Source organism: Artemia sp. Qi Xiang Cuo, chromosome 21 (assembly GCF_049724085.1).
Source record: "Artemia sp. Qi Xiang Cuo chromosome 21, ASM4972408v1, whole genome shotgun sequence".
Lineage (NCBI taxonomy): Eukaryota > Metazoa > Arthropoda > Branchiopoda > Anostraca > Artemiidae > Artemia > Artemia sp. Qi Xiang Cuo.
This window is the reverse complement of record NC_142814.1, coordinates 36,491,278-36,510,457: the sequence shown is the minus strand read 5'-3', so window position 1 is coordinate 36,510,457 and position 19,180 is coordinate 36,491,278. Positions and strand designations below refer to the sequence as shown.

Genomic DNA, 19,180 nt, shown 5'->3' with positions numbered 1-19,180 from the left:
TTTGAAGTTCGTACGACAATGCCTTCTATAAAAACCTTATATGCCCCCATGGCATAACTTAAAACCCTTGCCCTGAGGGTTGTGGGGAAGTGTCCTCCTCAAAAACATATTTCCTATCGGAAAATCAGCTACGCTGAACAAAATGGCTATCTCAAAATTTTGATTGGATGTGTTCGGGGGAATGAGGGGCGTGGGGCGGGGTAGTTGCCCTCCAATCACTTTCGACTATTAAAAAAGGCACTAGAACTCTCAATTTCCAATTGAATGAGCCCCTTTTGAAGTTTCTACGGCGACCCCTTTCACAAGAAGTGCCCTGCTCTAAAGGAAAAAAAATAATTCATAGTTCTTTGTGCCAACATCATTCTTATATGCCCTCAGGGCATAATTTAAAACCCTTGCCCTGAGGGTTGTGGGAATGATTGGCGTGGGGGGGCTAGTTGCCCTCCATTCACTTTCAACTATTAAAAAGGGCACTAGCCACTCCAATTTCCAATTGAATGAGCCCTTTTCGAAGTTTCTACAACAACTCCTTCAATACAAAGTGCCTGACTGAAGAAGAAGAAAAAAACACATTGTGCCCACATCATTCTTCACACAACAACAGTAACCTTATAAGAAAATCGAAATATATTTTCTTGTGATTATTATCGCTTCTAATCAGCAGTTGTACCAAACCTATCCTGCTCAAGTCATCCTCAAGGCTATACTGTGGTGTTTATCCTCCCCATAGTATAGTGCAGACGGTTTGATATAATCTATTTTCCCTTCTTGTTTTATTTTTATATTTGTGCTTAAAGCTTTTTCCAATAGGCAATGTTTAGAAGCCCTCCAAAAAATAAACATCCCTCAAGATCCCAAATCAAATTCAATAGTGAAAGATACCCATCCTGGCTGGTCAAGCACATTATCTGAAAGTTCTAATGATAGCTCCAATTCCGAGAATAAGACAATGATAAATGTAGATCCTAATGCAAACATAAATGATGATAATGGGTTTCAAGAGGTCCCTTCTAGAAGCTCTAAAAAAAGGAAAAAAATCTCCCCAATTAAAAGCATTTCCCTCTCCCTGCCCAAGATCCTCCCTCCAAAAACTTAGGAATCTACCTTAAAATTACTCCAATTACCCCCTTTGAAATAAAAATGATCACTGCAATAAGAGTTGCAATTTTTAAATTGCGAAAATCAATATTCTCTCTTAACATTAACCATGATGGATCTCTGCTAATAGCTGTACAAGATCAGAAATCAGCGGATACAATAATTAACCTTAAATCCCTTCTGAATATCCCCATTATTGCATCTAATTGGAACCCAAAACAATAACCAACAAAATTTGAAGTTTGTAATGTTCCCCCAGAGATATCTACTCAGGAGTTAAAAGAAGGCCTCTCAGATAGGGTTGGAAAAAAAATCCCAGTTGAGGATGTTACCCAACTTGGAAAACCTAACTCTACTGGCCTAAAAACTAGTAGATCCTTCTTATTCACACTAAAGGATAAAATTGATATCCCAGAAAAATTATTCCTATTTGGGCAAATCAAACCACACAAGGAATACAAACCTAAGCCTATTCAGTGTCAGAAGTATTTCAAACTGGGACACGCAACCATCAAATGCAGTGAAATTCTCCAAGAGTGTAGTAATTGTAAATCTTTCCATCCTAAAGAGCTGACAACCTGCAAAAACACTCAGCCTACATGCATCAATTGCAAAGGCCCACATGAATCTATAAATAAATCATTATGCCTTACATACAATAAAAGAGCTCTAACACTCCAAATATCAACAGAGAAGGCCATCCCATACCCCTTTGCAGCAATGGAAGCAAATGCTGCCCAACAATACCAAATAAAGCCTGTAATAAAACCAACCAAAACCCCCAAGTCAAATGCCCCAAATGCATCAAGCACCCCTTACAAAACAATATCTTCTAAGCCCCCTAGCTCAAATCCCTATCAGAAGGAATCACCAAGCCAGCAAGCCTCGTTTTCCGGTGAGATGAGGCCAGCCTGGCCCTTCCTCCCTAGAAGAAACAAACCAGAAACACTACCAGGAATCAATCCTTTAACCAACAAACAGGATGCACTACCAAAAATGCAATCCCCAAATATATGCTTATTCATTATAAACTGTAATGCAGTTCAGGCCATGAACATACATCAACTACAGAAAACAAAAATTATTGCAGAATTGGCAAAAATCTACATCCCAGATGATATGCTCATTCAAGCAAAAAAAGATCTTGCTTTACTTTTAACAAAGCTGAACATTGATACACAGTCATATGAAGTATAAATCAACAACACAACATTTATCAAAACTCCAATGGAATGTAAGATCACTCACAGAAAATAAGTTAAATGAACTAATATCTTTTATGGATAATAAATCCATTGATATTGCTTGCCTCCAGGAAACTCATTTAGTCCAAAATCAACAAATTAAGTCTCTGGGATTTACTATCCTGAGAAAGGATAGATCAGCAGAGAGACAAGGAGGAGGAGTAGCTTTATTAGTTAATAATAAAATACAATTCTGTGGCATCAATTTTCCAGATTTTGAAAATGATGTGGATGTAATTGGTATAAGTGTTTGGCAGAATAATTTAAAAACCTACATAATAAGCTTTTATAACCCTAATGGCCAAACTACAGATGCCAAGGATTTCTTTAATTATATAAATAATTCTAATATGTTAAAAAATATCATTATTTGTGGTGATTTCAATGCCCACAGCCTTTTGTGGGGGAATAAACCAGCAAATAAAGCTGGTAAATTTATTGAGCATATGACTTCAAATAATAATGAATTAGCTGTTGCTACCCCTCCAAACCTGAATACATATTTTAACCCCAAAAGTGGCAAATCCTCCACAATTGACCTACAAATTGTGTCTTTAAATTTTTTGAACAAAATTTACATAAATAAAATTGATAGTCTATGTACAGACGACTTCGCTATAGTTTGCTCCCTAAATGAACCTGCTGAAACTTCATCTCATACCACCAAATATATCAACACTAAAGCAAATTGGTCTATTTTCCAAAATAAGCTAAATGATGAAATTACAAGTTTCACCCAAAGTTCATGCATTTCTAACACAACAGTTGACACACAAGCTGAAGCCTTGACATCTTTACTAATAAATACAGCTAATCATGCTATCCCCAGGACAACACCTAAGAAAACATTCTCTAAACAAATTCCTAAAGCATGGTGGACAAATGAGTGCCTAAATAAATGGAGGATAAAAAAGGCAGCTAGGACAGAATTCATAAAAAAAACAACACCTACTACATATTTAAAAAAATTACAAGCAGAATCTAACCTAAAAAGGACTATAATAGATGCTAAATATAAATACTGGAATAATTTTGCAAATAATCTCTCCAGAGAAACGCATGAGCCAATTAAACATAAAGTCATAAGCCACATATGTGGGAAAAAGACTTCTCTCAACCCATTCCTGTATGAGCTTATACATAATAATACCCATTATGACAATGATAATGAAAAGGCTAACCTATTTGCAACTCTTTTTGTTAATAAGCTAACATCAAATAATCAAAGCAAACTGTACACAATTCCTATGAACCCTAGTTACTAACGGCGCCCAGGATCCGAGTACATAACTAATCCATTTTCAATCCAGGAATTGAATAATGCAATACATCATATTAGGTTCAAAACTAGCAGCAGCTATGACAATATACACCCCACATGGATAAAGAATCTCACACCTTCATACAAAAAAGAACTGCTAAATTGTTATAATCATGCTTGGGCATCTTCTAGGTTCCCCAATATATGGAAATGTTCGTCCCTTTTACCAATCCTAAAGAAAAATAAACCAAAAGATAACCCTGAGTCTTATAGGCCCATAATGATTACACCTGTAATGGGGAAAATAATGGAGAAAATGATTTATCAGAGACTCCTCTGGTTTGTTGAGAAAAATAACATGATCCCACACACTCAAACTGGATTCAGGAAATACCACTCCTCAACACATGATTTTATTTTGCTAACAAATGCAATAAATGAATCTATCTCAAAAAATAATATCCTAGTGGCAGCTTTCCTAGATTTTGAAGGAGCATATGACAATGTGAACCACCAAATCCTTTTAAATAAACTTGCAAACCTTGGAATACCTCCTAAGCTATTATCCTTTATTAAATCCTTCATAGAAGTGCGAAGTTTCATTGTTTGTGTTGGTTCAGCCTCTTCACCCCAAAAGACAATATCCAAAGGCCTACCTCAGGGAGCAGTCCTCAGTTGCCTCCTATTTGCCCTATATCTCTGGGACATGAACCTACCCCATACGAATCTACAATATGCTGATGATCTGGTGCTATGGTCATCTGGCAACACCTTTCAGATAGCACAGTCAAATCTGCAAAAGTCACTTTTCCAGTTTGAAAAATTCTCTCAACATTCAGATTTACCCATTGCACCCACCAAGTCAAAAATAATCCAATTTCACAGGAAGCGAAACCATGTTAATGCAAAACTAACTCTAAATAAAACAACTATTCCAGAAGATAATAATATTAATTACCTAGGTCTCATGCTTGACCAAAAACTTAATTTCCACCTCCACATTTCAAACACAATAAAAAAATGTTATAGAAAAGCAAATAAACTAAAAAGACTTCTTTCCACACCCTGGGGTTGTAAGGAGAAAACCTTACTCCAGTTTTATAAATCACATATAAGACCCCATATTGACTATGGGCTCGTTGTCTATGGTGCATGTGCACAGACCCAGATACAATAAGTTTAAACAACACAACATGATATAATACTTATCATATTTTGTATTAGGAAAACAACTAGAAACAATTTTCTTATTATGGAGAGTTGATTAACAACATTATGGCAGAGACGTAGAATTCTCTTGATAAAACATCTTACAAAAATTGAATCAAATAGCTCACACACGTTATATAATTGGTCAAGAAATCCAGCCATGTTTAGAGGTATTGCAAATGAGTATGCCAATACTCAAAAGAAGTTCCCTGTACCAGCAAAGTCTATTGCACCTACTTTCCCCCAATCCCCTCCATGGAATTGGTCATCTCCCATAATAAATACTGAATTTTCAAAATGGAATAAAGATTTAACCCCCATTGCTTTTGTTCAGAAAAAATTTGCAGAACTTAATACAATTACCTATAAAAATCACTTCCAAATATTTGTTGATGGGTCAAAAATGAATGAGAAGGTTGCAAGTGGTGTTTTCCTTCCTCACCTGAAAATTGCAATGGGCAAGAGATTATTTAATAATTTATCTATAATGTCTGCTGAGTTAAATGCCATAATCATGGCATTAGAACACTTTAAGCAAAACCAATCTTTGATTGATAATTCGAATAATATTATCATTTATTCTAACTCTTTATCAAGCCTTGAGTTGCTGGCCTCAGCTCCTCAGTATAAGTTGGGCATTGACACTTATCATTGTCTCAGTATTATTGACAATCTTGCTTCAAGTGGCATAAAAACTTATTTTCTGTACATTCCTAGCCACTCTGGCATAAGTGGTAATCATCAGGCTGATGAAATAGCAAAGAATGCTATAAATATTGACCAGCCAAGTGGGAGACCAATCCCAATTAGAGATATTTATCAATGGAGCCAATCAGATATTAATTTTAATAAGATTAATCCTATCCTTTCCCCCTTTCCCAATAAGTATCTTTCTAAAATTTATCATAGAATTCGTTCTGGAACAAATGGACTAAATTTCCTTGCATTCTCATATAAGCTTTCTAATTCAAGTGGTTCAATTCCCCTGTCCCCTCTTTGCAGGCATTGTAATATGAATAATGAAACAATTGACCATTGTTTATTTGAATGTAATATGCTGATGTCTGCACAACATACCTTGCTTTCTAAACTGTTAAAACACTTCAAACACCACAAAATCCCACTATCAGCCAAGAGCCTAGCCAACTATACCTGCACACAGAGTATAGAAATCGACATCTATCATCTTATATTTGAACTCCTAGAGTCAAGAGATCTGCTGAAAGATATCTGAATATATCTAATAAATATGAGGCAATCAAGCCAGTAGCTCTGTAGCCCACAGAGTGAAGCAAAAGGAAAAGGGCTAAATAGTGTTACTGAAAAGCCCGCCTGCTGTTAAATAGAAGAAGAAGGAAGAAGATTCTTTACTTAGGCAGCGCTGGCGTGCTGCCTATGAAAAACAGTCTAAGGAGAAACATTGGGGCTGGTGTTTTCCCTCCTTGGAAAATCCCCCCCATGAAATCCATCCCCTGCCAAAACCTGCCCCCATGAAAATTTTCCCTATACATAAAGTACAGCATCACAGAGAAAGCCCAAAACATATAGCTCAAAATGTTGATTAGGTGTCTTAAGAGGTATCTGATAACCCCATGCCCACCCACATTCTGTTTTTGGTTAAATCTTTAAAATTGCCATTATATTTTTCTGTTGTTCAATTTATTTCTGCATAGCATATTAAAAAACTCCTTATCATAACTTGGAACTCCTAGAGATGCATATTTTCTATTTTAACCCCCCTCCCATAAATATCATTATTCTTATAAATTTGTATAATCTCTCTCTAGGCTTCTGAACTAGGGGAACTGGTTACCCTCTCCCCATCCCTGTTGGTAAATTTTGCCAAGAAACTGACACAACTTTTTGCTGATGTATTGGCCCCTTTTTGCCTTGAAACTTTAATTACATTTTTTGTTGTAATTTTATTTCCTTTTGTTATCATCTCTTTTTCTTAATTTCTTTTTCCTTTTTTTTTCATTTTCATGCAACGGTGTTTTTAGAGAGCCAGCATATACCCCCCCTCTTCCTCCAGGAACATATCCCCTCCCCCACTGCAGGTTGGTGTCACTTTTGACTTACAGAAAAAAAATACTAAAACTCTCAATTTCTGAAGTAATTGGCGCACTCCAAAGTTTCTGCAACTATGAGGTGGATGTGCAGATGAGGATGGGCAGCCCCCCTTCCTATACAGAATAAATTCTGCTAATTTTGGGGTTTAATATTATGCTTCACTTTTATAATAACAGCTTAGAGCAGAAATATTCCCAGAAAACAAGAGGGATTAAATATTAATTTCACATCTCCCTCCCTTGTTAGGCAAAATATTTTTAAGGTCTAAACAAATTTTACTGTCTTATGTGAATTCCTTGTTGTTCTGCAATTCCAAACATTTACTTACAAGGGCTTTAAACCTCTACAATGGGGTTCTCTGATTGTTTTTTAATTAGGTAGAGAGGTAGATGCCTTAAAGGGTGCTTAATAATGGTATCCTTTATGAAAAACTGTTGTAATTTGTATTAGTAAATCTGAAGTGTATGTGTAATGTGTCATGTGTCGTTATTAGGTAAAATCGTTTTAGGGCAAAAATTTAGTGTTCTCAGTTTTTTTTTTTTTTTTAATCTTATTTTTCATAGTAGCCTACTACTTTTTTTAAAATTATGTTAGAAGATTTTCATCAGATTTCTAATGGATTGATAATCTATCAATGCTGAATTTTTTATTCCCCCTGAGAAAAATACTCCCTGCATATAAAATTTCCCTCAATCAAAATAACCTCATTTCTTAAAATTACCAGTTTATTTAAAATCATCTCTGACTCATTCTTTTTATTTTCCTCCATCAAGGTAAAAGGCATTTTGCATAGAAACATTTGCTCCAATACATTCATTTGAAAACTTCAACCAATTCTTACTCCCTTCTTACTAGTCAAACCACACATTCTTGATGACAACTAGTCATCTGTAAGAGTGTGCTAAATGTTAGATTCCTGCTAAAATGTTACAGATCCTTGCCACTAGATTAAGTAATCTCTATGCTTTTAAAATTCTGGAAAAAAATTCAGAATTGGTAACCCAGAAATTAATCAGCAAAGTAACAACCCTTAACAGAGAGACATGAAACCAGTCATTCCATTTAAAACCTGTTCATTTCCAAATCCACCTATTATCCGAGTTGAATTGTATGCTTTCTGTGTGTGGACACTGTTCACCCCTTAATTGAAAGATGAAATCACTGAACCTTTTAAAACTCATTCTAAATACTTTTATTATTAGCCTTGCAAATGCACCCCTTTGTCCCTAAAGGGACCAGAAAATAATCATTTCATTCTATATTTTTTGGATATAAAAATGAGTTATAACATTTGTTTCAAACTTACTATTTCATTATAAATTCATTTTGTAGTAGTTATATAATTCACAAACTTTGATTTTTCAAGATTAAGTTGAATGAAAAAAATCAAAACAAATCTGCCATATTTTCTTCTTATTCTGTTAGGATGCTTAAAAATTGCCATTTTATCTATATGTTGAAAAATATCAAAGCCAACAGAAGAAACATGGTGGATGGAAAAATGGACAAATTGTTTTGAATTTTCTATCTAAGTTAATTGCAACAAATCAAGGTATTTTTTTTTGCAAATCATATTATTGACTTACAAAGAAAGTAAACATACCACTCAATGCCTTTTCTTATGCTCTTTCCAAATATAATAATCATTTTTGTTGGAAATGAATTTTACCCCCACCTCTATATATACTAATTTGGGGTGTATATACATATATATATATATATATATATATATATATATATATATATATATATATATATATATATATATATATATATATATATATATATATATATATATATATATATATATAGTGCATTTGTTAAAATCACATACTGCTGATTTTTATTGGACTGGGAATAGTATGTTTTTTGTTTTCTCTTTATGTCATGTTGTTAGCTAAGAAATTATTATGAGGAAAAGTTACTTGCCAAAAAGATGGTTAACAAAAGTTTTTATAGGGTAATTTTGTTTCTAGCTAGTTGGATAAAGAAAGTATTGCTGGGGAAAAGTTGCTAGTGAACCGGTTGATAAATAAAATTTTTTATCTGGCAATGTATGTTTCTAGCTAGTTGGCAAAAATAAATTTTGCTGACGAGAAATTATTAGTCAACTAGTTGGAAAAATTAAATTTTGTTGGGGAGAAGTTAAAAGTCAACTAGTTGGAAAAGGAATGTTTTGCTGGGGCAACATTTATTTTCAACTAGTTGGCAAATTTAAGTGATGCTGCAGAGAAGTTATTAGTCGACTAGTTGGAAAAATTAGGTTTTGCTGGGGAAAAGTTATTAGTCAACTAGTTGGAAAATGAAAGTTTTGCTAGGGCAATATTTATTGTCAACTAGCTAGCAAATTTAAGTGTTGCTGGGGAGAAGCTATTAGTCAAATAGTTGGGAAAATTAATTAAAAATTCTAAAAATGAGACAAAAATATTTGGTAAATTTCTAACAAATCATATTATTAACTTACATATAAAGTGAATATACCACTCGATGCCTTTTTTTATGCTGATTACAAATATAGTAATCATTTCTATCAGAATTGAATTTCAGCCCACCCCCTATATATGCCAATTCAGGGTATATATTTCTACAACCTAACCTAACCCTGAATTGGCATATATAGGGCAGGACTGAAATTCATTTCCAATAGAAATGATTGTTATATTCATAATCAGCATAAAAAAAGGCATTGAATGGTGTATTCACTTTATTCCTAACTCAATAATATGATTTGGTAGAAATTTACCCAATATTCCTCCAGAAAAGAAACAAAGAAAGATAAATGAAGGAACATACACAATTTATGTCCAATAAATGCAAGATAGAAATGAACAAAACTTCAAATATGCATTTGTTTTCTTTAAACAGACAGGAGGAATAATCCTCCAAGCTTTGACAAATTCAATCTCACTTTTGAGAGCAGGTATAAGACTAATTATCCTGAGAATTAAAACAAAAAAAAACCTGGCTCTAAAGCCCAATATATAACTCAAAATAAATCTCCCATTAAGAGGGAGACAGGGAGAGAGTCAGAAGTTGCAACACAATAATAACAATAGTGATAATTGAATTTGAAAGAACCCTGGGCTATAATATTAACATATTTTATGCTATTCAGAATAAATTCTAACTAATAGGCATATTAGTCAACTAGTTGGAAAATGAATTGTTTTCTGGGGCATTGTTTCTTTACAGCTAGCCTAGTTGGAAAAATTAAGTCTTGCTGGGGAGAAGTTATTAGTCAACTAGTTGGAAAAGGAATGTTTTGCTGGGGCAACATTTATTTTCAACTAGTTGGCAAATTTAAGTGTTGCTGCAGAGAAGTTATTAGTCAACTAGTTGGAAAAATTAAGTTTTGCTGGGGAGAAGTTATTAGTTAACTAGTTGGGAAATGAAAGTTTGGTCAATATATACCAAATCATATTATTGAGTTAGGACTAAAGTGAATACACCATTCAATGCCTTTTTTTATGCTGATTACAAATATAATAAGCATTTCTATCGGAAATGAATTTCAGCCCTCCCCCCTATATAGGCTATACCTAACCTAACCCTAAATTGGCAGATATAGAGGGGGGGCAGAAGTTCATTTCCTATAGAAATGCTTATTATATTTGTAATAAGCATAAAAAAAGGCATCAAATGGTGTCTTCACTTTAGTCCTAAATCAATAATATGATTTGGTATATATTGACCAAAAGTTTTGCTGGGGCAACATTTATTGTCAACTAGTTGGCAAATTTAGATTTTTCCTAGGCTAGGCCTATACAGATGGACCAAATTTTCCAAGTAGATGACTAAAATGTTTTTAATTATAAGGAGATTGGATAGTACCATTCTATATAAGCTTATAAACTAATTTTTTCCAATAGTCAAAAAGTTGATATCTGTAAGTTTGAAACCAATGTTTAACTCTTTTTATAACCAAAAAATAAAAAGAAGCATTTTCAAGGGTGCAAAAAAGGCTTAAAACTAAGTTTTCGAGAAAGGAGATTATTATCCTCTTTCCAATCTTAAATGGGGATATTCAGAAAAAGCATAAGAAATGGCATCTAGCCTAGTGGTAGGCTATGTTCATTTTAGTTATAGGTCAATGAAATGAGCTGCTCAATATTTACCGATTCAGCTAATTAGTATCCCTGTGAGAGCAAAAAATATTCTTATTAGCAGGAATCTGCAGAACATTTACCTTTGTCTCCAGAATGATTTTCCTTCCCAATCTTAAATGACCATGAAAATTTATTTTAAATTATTTGCTGAAACATCTGCGTTTTTTTAACATGTGGAGAGTGGCCTGAATTCGTAACTGAAGTTAAATCAAACTAATAAGAAACCATCTATTCAATTCACTACTAATCATTCCTGATCATCTGTAGTATCTGAGAAATGAAATTATATAAAGTTAATGTCAAAGGAGTGGGGTGTGTGTATATTATGGCAATTTAATAGCGCTGTCTAAGTAAAGAGAGAAGGGGGCCCTATGCAGTATACATTAGTTATATCTTTCTTTTGTTTTTGTTTCAATAAGCCACGTCTTTAGTTAGGCAGCACGCTAGCGCTGCCTAACTAAAGAATGATTTGGGCACAATGTGTTTTTTTTTTCTCTCTCTCCATATCCGGGCACTTCGTAGCGAAGGAGTTGTCGTAGAGACTTCGGAAAGGGCTCATTCAATCGGAAATTGAAGTGGCTACTGCCCTTTTTAATAGTCGAAAGTGATTGGAGGGCAACTGCCCCCCCCCGCCAAACCCATCATTCCCCCAAACACATCCAATCAAAATTTTGGGATAGCCATTTTGTTCAGCGTAGTTGATTTCCAGATATAAAATATGTTTTTGAGGAGGACACTCCCCCACAACCCTTAGTGCAAGGGTTTTAAGTTATGCCCAGGGGTCATATAAGGTTTTTATAGAAGGCATTGTCGTAGAAACTTCAAAACAGGCTTATTCGATTGGAAATTCATCGGGCTAGTGCCTTTTTTTATAGTAGAAAGTGTTTGGTGGGCAACTAGCCCCCCCCCCCCCACGCCAATTATTCCCCCAAACCCATCCAATCAAAATTTTTAGATAGCCATTTTGTGCTATGCTCTGGGGGCATATAAGGGTTTTATAGAAGGTGTTGTAGTAGAAACTTCAAAATGGGCTCATTTGATTGGAATTTATAAGGGCTAGTGCCATTTTTATAGTCTAAAGTGATTGGAGGGAAACTAGCCCCCCCCCGCCACGCCCATCATTCTTCCAAACACATTCAATCAAAATTTTTATATAGCCATTTTGTTCAGCGTAGTAGATTTCCAGATAGAAAATATGTTTTTGAGGAGGACACTTCCCCACAACCCTCAGGGCAAGGGTTTTAAGTTATGCCTGGGGGTATATAAGGTTTTCACAGAAGGCGTTGTCGTATAAACTTCAAAAAAGGCTCATTCGATCGGAAATTCAAAGGGCTACTGTCCTTTTTAAAATTCGAAAGTGATTGGAGGGAAACTAGCTCCCCCCACGCCCATCATTCCCCCCATCACATCCAATCAAAATTTTGAGATAGCCAGTTTGTTCAGCCTAGTTGATTACCAGATAGAAAATATGTTTTTGAGGAGGATACTCCCCCACAACCCTCAGGGCAAGGGTTTTAAGTTATGCCCTGGGGGCATATAAGGTTTTCATAGGAGGCGTTGTCGTAGAAACTTAAAAATAGGCTCATTCGATTTGAAATTCAAAGGGCTACTACCCTTTTTAATAGTCAAAAGTGATTGGAGGGCAACTAGCCCCCCCTCCACGCCCAGCATTCCCCCAAACATATCCAATAAAAATTTTGAGATAGCCATTTTGTTCAGCGTAGTTGATTTCCAGATAGACAATATCTTTTTGAGGAGGATAATCCCCCACAACCCTCGGGGCAAGGGTTTTAAGTTATGCCCTGAGGGCATTTAAGAACAATGTTGGCATAATGTAACATATATTATATTTTTACTTTAGAGCAGGGCACATCATATGGAAGCGGTCGTCGTAGAGACTTCAAAAGGGGCTCATTCGATTGGAAATCAAGAGTTCTAGGGTCCTTTTTAATAGTCGAAAGTGATTGGACGGCAACTAGCCCCTCCCCCCTCTACGTCCATCATTCCCCCAAACATATCCAATCAAAATTTCGAGATAGCCATTTTGTTCAGCGTAGTTGATTTCCAAATAGAAAATGTGTTTTTGAGAAGGACACTCCCCCAAAACGCTCAGGGCAAGGGTTTTAATTTATGCCCTGGGGACATATAAGGTTTTTATAGAAGGCGTTGTCGTAAAAACTTCAAAACAGGCTCATTCGATTGGAAATTCATAGGGCTAGTGCCTTTTTTTATAGTAGAAAGTGATTGGAGGGCAACTAGCCCCCCCCCCCCCACGCCAATTATTCCCCCAAACACATCCAATCAAAATTTTTAGATAGCCATTTTGTGCTATGCTCTGGGGGCATATAAGGGTTTTATAGAAGGTGTTGTAGTAGAAACTTCAAAATGGGCTCATTTGATTGGAAATTAAAAGGACTAGTGCCCTTTTTATAGTCAAAAGTGATTGGAGGGCAACTATCCCCCCCCCCCCCCGCCCATCAATCTTCCAAACACATTCAATCAAAATTTTTATATAGCCATTTTGTTCAGCGTAGTAGATTTCCAGATAGAAAATATATGTTTGAGCAGGGCACTCCCCCACAATCCTCAGGGCAAGGGTTGTAACTTATGCCCTGGGGTCACATAAGGTTTTTTATAGAAGGCGTTGTTGGAGAAACTTCAAAAAGGCTCATTCGATAGGAAATTCAAAGGGCTAGTGCCCTTTTTAATATTCGAATGTGATTGGAGAGAAACTTGCTCCCTCCACGTTCACTCTTTCCCCAATCATATCAACTAAAAAGTTTGAGATAATTATTTAGTTCAGCATAATCGATTTTAAGAAAGAATTTATGTTTTTGAGGGCAACACTCACTGACAATATTCGTCGCACGGATTATAAATATCGCCCGGGAGACAAATCAGGTTTTTATAGAAGGAGTTGTCGTAGAAACTTCAAAGATAGCTCATTTGATTGGAAATTCAAAGGGCTAGAGCCCTTTAAAACAGTTGAAAGTGATTGGAGGGCAACTAGCCCCCCTCCCTCCCACGCCCATCATTCCCTAAAACATATCCAGTAAAAATTTTGAGATAGCCATTTTGTTCAGCGTAGTTGATTTCCAGATAGAAAATATGTTTTTGAGGAGGATACTCCCCCACAACCCTCAGGGCAAGGGTTATAAGTTATGCACTGGGGGCATATAAAGTTTTTATTCAAATCGTTGTAGTAGAAACTTGAAAAAGGGCCCATTCGATTTTAAATTCAAACTGCTAGTACTCTTTTAAATAGTCGAAAGTGATTAGTGATATTTTTTTGTTGTTGTTGTTGTTTAGACCAGGGCACGTTGTATCGAAGGAGTTCTCGTAGGAACTTCGAAAAGGGCTAATTCGATTGAAAATAAAAAGGGCTAATGCCCTTTTTAAATGTCAAAAGCGATTTGAGGGCCACTAATTTTTCTTACACTGCCCCCCCCCCACGCCCCCCCCCCCCCCCCATTTGCCCATTATGTTTAAAAACTAAATGTTGCCTTAAGGTTAGATCAAAATGCACTGTGATAATGCTAATTCCCAATTAGGTACCTCAGCAGTATCCCAAGAACGACTGAGGGCATTATGTTCAAACTTTCGGGGCTACTCCTGCTCTTAAAATTTAATCAAATCAAAATAACGTAAGTGTATCCAAGATATCATAGAAAGTAAACAGATTTTTTTTTGCGAATGGTATCAAGTTTTCCATTTCAGGTCAACTAGAGGAGGTATGAAACTAAATTAAACAGTACTATTTGTGTCCAGATTTTTAAAAGGGTCTAAGTTGTTAAAGATTGCTGAAAATTTTTTTCAACCATACAAATAGCAGGCCAAACTATAAAGTCTTAAAAACGAAAATATTTAAAGTATGTTTTTCCCTGAGAAGACTATGTCAATATAAAACGAACAGAAATTAATTAAAAAAAAAATCCACAAAATAAATTTTTCAAAGAAAAGTAAAGAACTCCATTAAACGAAAAATGTCAAATAATCTACCAAGCGTGAAACTACCACAAATCACTATCAATACAAAAAGGAACCAAAAACGGACATAAATTACAATAAATAACTGATTCAGATTCAAAATGAAGAAAAATTGACGTAAGTAGTGCTGAAAAACCCCCTGTGCCTTCTGAAGAACAGATTATAATTTGCACTTTACTGAAAAAAAATACAAATGAATGTGAATTGTCAGTTTAATATACATATACTGATATTTAGCAATCAAAATGTTAATATTCTTTGATTTTTTACAGTTATGAAAGTAAAAAGATTTATATTTTTTCAGTAAAGTGCAATAAACAGCTTTCATCCGTGCTTTATACGGATTAGTTTGTCAATTTTAAATATGACCAAGAAAACATACTGGCTTATAGCATTAGTATTTCTGCATGAGTCATCATGCTAGCTAACTTAACCTTTCTTCATTGATTTTACTTTCTGGATGCTGTCAAATTGGTTTTAGGAGGCCACTGCTAAATGTTTATTCTGATTGGCTTTCGTTCCCACTGGCCTGTGAAAGAGATGAGTTTACTTTTTGCGTGTTTATATGTTTTAGAGTTAGTCTGAGCTCAGGTAAGTCAATGTTCAAGTAATTTAGTTCACGTTCAAGTTTGTGTTGGTCTTACACTTCGGTTAATAAAAGTGATTTATACGTTCTAAGCCGGCTTTTGGTTATCCCCTAATTTGGTTAGGAGAAAGAGTAGGGGAGTTTAAGACAAGTTCTTAATATAAGTTGAGTGGTACCTGCCATTTTCAATCGTGCTGCATAAACCCCCCCCCCGACACATCATACTGGAGGCAGTAATCGAGCCTGCTTTTTTCGAAGGTATGGGCTAGTTTTAGCCTATAAAAGGAATTGCCTAAACAACTCTACAAAAAACATCTGTGAATTTAAAAGTAGTTTGGATTGTATGTTTGTGGCAAAGCCAATATTTATTTAAAAAATGCATTAGGCAAATTTGTGGCCTGATCCTACAAATAAATAATTTATAGTTAAAATATTGACACGAATAAGCGGCTCGCTTTGGAAGATTGCGCAAGATAAATTGTTGTTTGAGATTTTACTGAATGTATTGGAAAGAGTAATATTGCGCAGCAAAGCAAGGAGCTCAGTTTATGTTTGAATCGGGAGGAGAACCACCCTGTCTTGAAGCAGACATTATAGATACTTAAAAGACCACAAGAAAGCAAATCCTTTCGGTAAATCTACAGGCGGCAAATGGAATTAACTTGATAGGTGGTATTAACAGATTATTTAGTAAAATTTTCAGTATCGGAGATTATAAATTAACTTTGACCTGTTACCCATTAATCGACTGGCCAGATAAGGCGAAATACGATGGAACAGGTTTAATCACTAACATAAATTGCACTTAACTGAAAAAAAAAAGAAGAAAATGAATCTGCATTGTCAGTTTAATATACACATACTGATATTTAGTAATCCAAATGTTAATATTATTTGATTTATTAAAGTTATAAAAGTAAAAACATTTATATATTTTTCAGTAAAGTGCAAATTATGTTCTGGCCTTGGGAAGGCATAGGGGTTTTGCGCCCAACTTATATTAATTTCTGCTTGTTTTGAGTTTGACTCGGTTATTTATTGTAATTTCTGTTTAGTAGAGAAGTTTACCAGAGGGAAGCTTAGTAGAGAAGCTTACCAGAGGGACAGAGGAGACGGGAAGAACTCAGGCGATTCCAAGGGACTTTTTGGTCAAGTTTCAATCCTATGACACGGTATGCTACCTTTAGACTACAAGCGGCCAAGCCTATTAGGCTTAGAAAACTTGTTCGCCTGGGAGTCCAAGCAAATTCAGTCCCCCGTTTTGCATACAAGTCCAGCGGACATTGTCCGTCACGCGTCAACCCAAAATCAATCCTATCTTTCATCCCTTAGTTCTATGTCTATCATCCCTTAGTTCTATTATCCCTTAGTAACTGTCTACCTTAGAACTGCCCTAGGAATGATGTAAGGACGGATGGATGATAGATTTATCTATCAACAAGTGAAATGACATCATTTTTATACAATACTAAAAAGGACTTATGCCAGACTGCCTCTCACCCAGATTATCTGTCTTGGTTTTTTCTACAATTAACTGATGGCCGCAACTATTTGATTTTAATTAAATGGTGTTTGAATTAAAATCAAGTTGCCATCAATCCATGGCTAATTCGAGAAAAAGTGAAGACAGTTGATAGTCTGGTGTGAGAGGCACGACTGGCATAAGCCTTTTTCAGAAACACATAATTTTTCTTTCTTATTAATAGATAGTCTTTTATCCATCCATCCATTCATCTTGGGGCAGAATTAAGGTCCAAAACTAACGGACCTTCGCTCAAAATGGTAAACTACATAATCGGTGCCCAACTCCATGTGGAGTGGCCCCAAAATCTGTGACTATCGACTATCGAACAGTTTTTGAAGAAATCTATGAGATTGAGAATTCTCCTGGTTAGCCTCTTGCCTTTTAATTCCTTATAGGCTTACTCATGTTTTTACTTTTAAACTTCTAAAAATGAACCTAAAATACAAACTAGGCCTACCTAGCCTATTCACTATTCATATCCTATACATAGGCCTAATCCTTTCCTATTTAGGCCTACCCAAAATTTGCCCCCGCCCCCCTAATGTAGACATATATACCCTGGTATATATTTACCAGAAACTGATAAAATAAGAATTATAAATGCTTCAACCAAATTTGATCCAAAGAAAAACCTCTAGCAATAGCCTACCAATAAGAGAGCATCTATGCAGAATGACCTATGGGTACTTTCCCAGTGGGCAACTTTGTGGAGGCTTGAATTCAGTGTAAATAAATGCTGAACAATCTGTTTTGGAAAGAAAAATGACACATGCCCTTATCATATGTTAGGGATAGACAGATCAAGACAGACTATCATCTTGTCTGAAGTGGAGAGAGACTTGGGGGTCATAGGCTAATTGATAAAGAATTAAAATTCACTATGTACACAGAGACAGCTGTTGCCAAAGCACTTCAAACTCTTGGCATTATAAAAAGAAACAATCACTAGGAGGTCACCTATGGTGAGGACTAAACTATATAAGGCATTGCTCAGGCCTAATTTGAAGTTTGGTATGTGTGTTGCTAGCCCCCTCAACAAAGGTGATCAGCAGAAGTTAGAATCAGTTCAGGGATAAGCTACAAAAGCAATTGACAGATGCAAAAATTTAAACTATTCATCCCATCTGAAGAGACTGAAACTCCCTACTCTTGTCTATAGATATAAAAGGGGCAATATTATTATGACACATAAGCTCCTGAATTCTAACTAGATTAAATAAGCCATTTCAACTTGACCAATCTGCTAGAACTAGGGGACACAGTCAAGAACTGTAGGGCTATTCTTTTACTTGTCTTGGTGCTAAGATCTTACATTTTTTCACAAATAATGTGAAAAATTTTTTCCATTTTTCATGGAGAGAATCATAAACAAGCATATCATTAACCATCTTGAGGCCAACTCACTTATCAGCAGGAGTCAGCATGGTTTTTGCTCAAAGAGATCAGTGGACACAAACCTTCTTGAGTCATATAGTCTTGTAACTGACCTACTAGAGAGAGGATTACCTGTGGATATTATATTGTTAGACCTAGCCAAAGCATTTGACAAGGTTTGTCACCGATACCTCATTCACAGGCTACTTACTCTATCTGTTAGTCCACAAGTTGTCAGTTGGACAGAGGACTTTCTGAGGGACAGAACACAGCAAGAGAAAGTGATAACTGGACCAAACAGCCATGTCCTTTCTGACAAAATCAAAGTCACTAGTGGGGTTCCCCAGGGCAGCGTCCTGGGCCCCACCCTGTTTAATATCTACATAAATGAGCTACCCCTCATCACCAGCAACAAAACCACCCTATATGCGGATGATTTGAAACTCATAGGTCCTGCCAACACCTCTTCTTCCATCCAATCCCTCCAAACTGATCTCAACCACATGTGCTCCTGGGTCAAAAGATGGCTGCTGGAATTCAACGCAGAAAAATGCAAGGTCATACACTTTGGACACAAAAACCCCAAACATCAGTACCTCATGACCCAAAATTCTGGAAGTAACCACACAATTGAGCCTGTCCAGGAGGAGAGTGACCTTGGCGTCATCGTTGACTCCCAGTTGAAATTCAGCTCCCACTCACAGAAAATCTCAGCCAATG

At 35.8% G+C, this 19,180-nt stretch overlaps 1 protein-coding gene across 1 annotated transcript in view; it reads right to left on the bottom strand.

Moving 5' to 3' along the window:
• The window catches only part of LOC148939499 (sorting nexin-32-like), a 58,704-nt gene extending 47,541 nt beyond the window's left edge, over nucleotides 1-11,163 (bottom strand). The window contains exon 1 of the mRNA XM_089106668.1: nucleotides 11,069-11,163. The gene's annotated coding sequence lies outside the window, so the exon portion shown is untranslated. The remainder of the gene's footprint in view (nucleotides 1-11,068) is intronic.
• Between the last annotated feature and the right edge of the window lie 8,017 nt (nucleotides 11,164-19,180).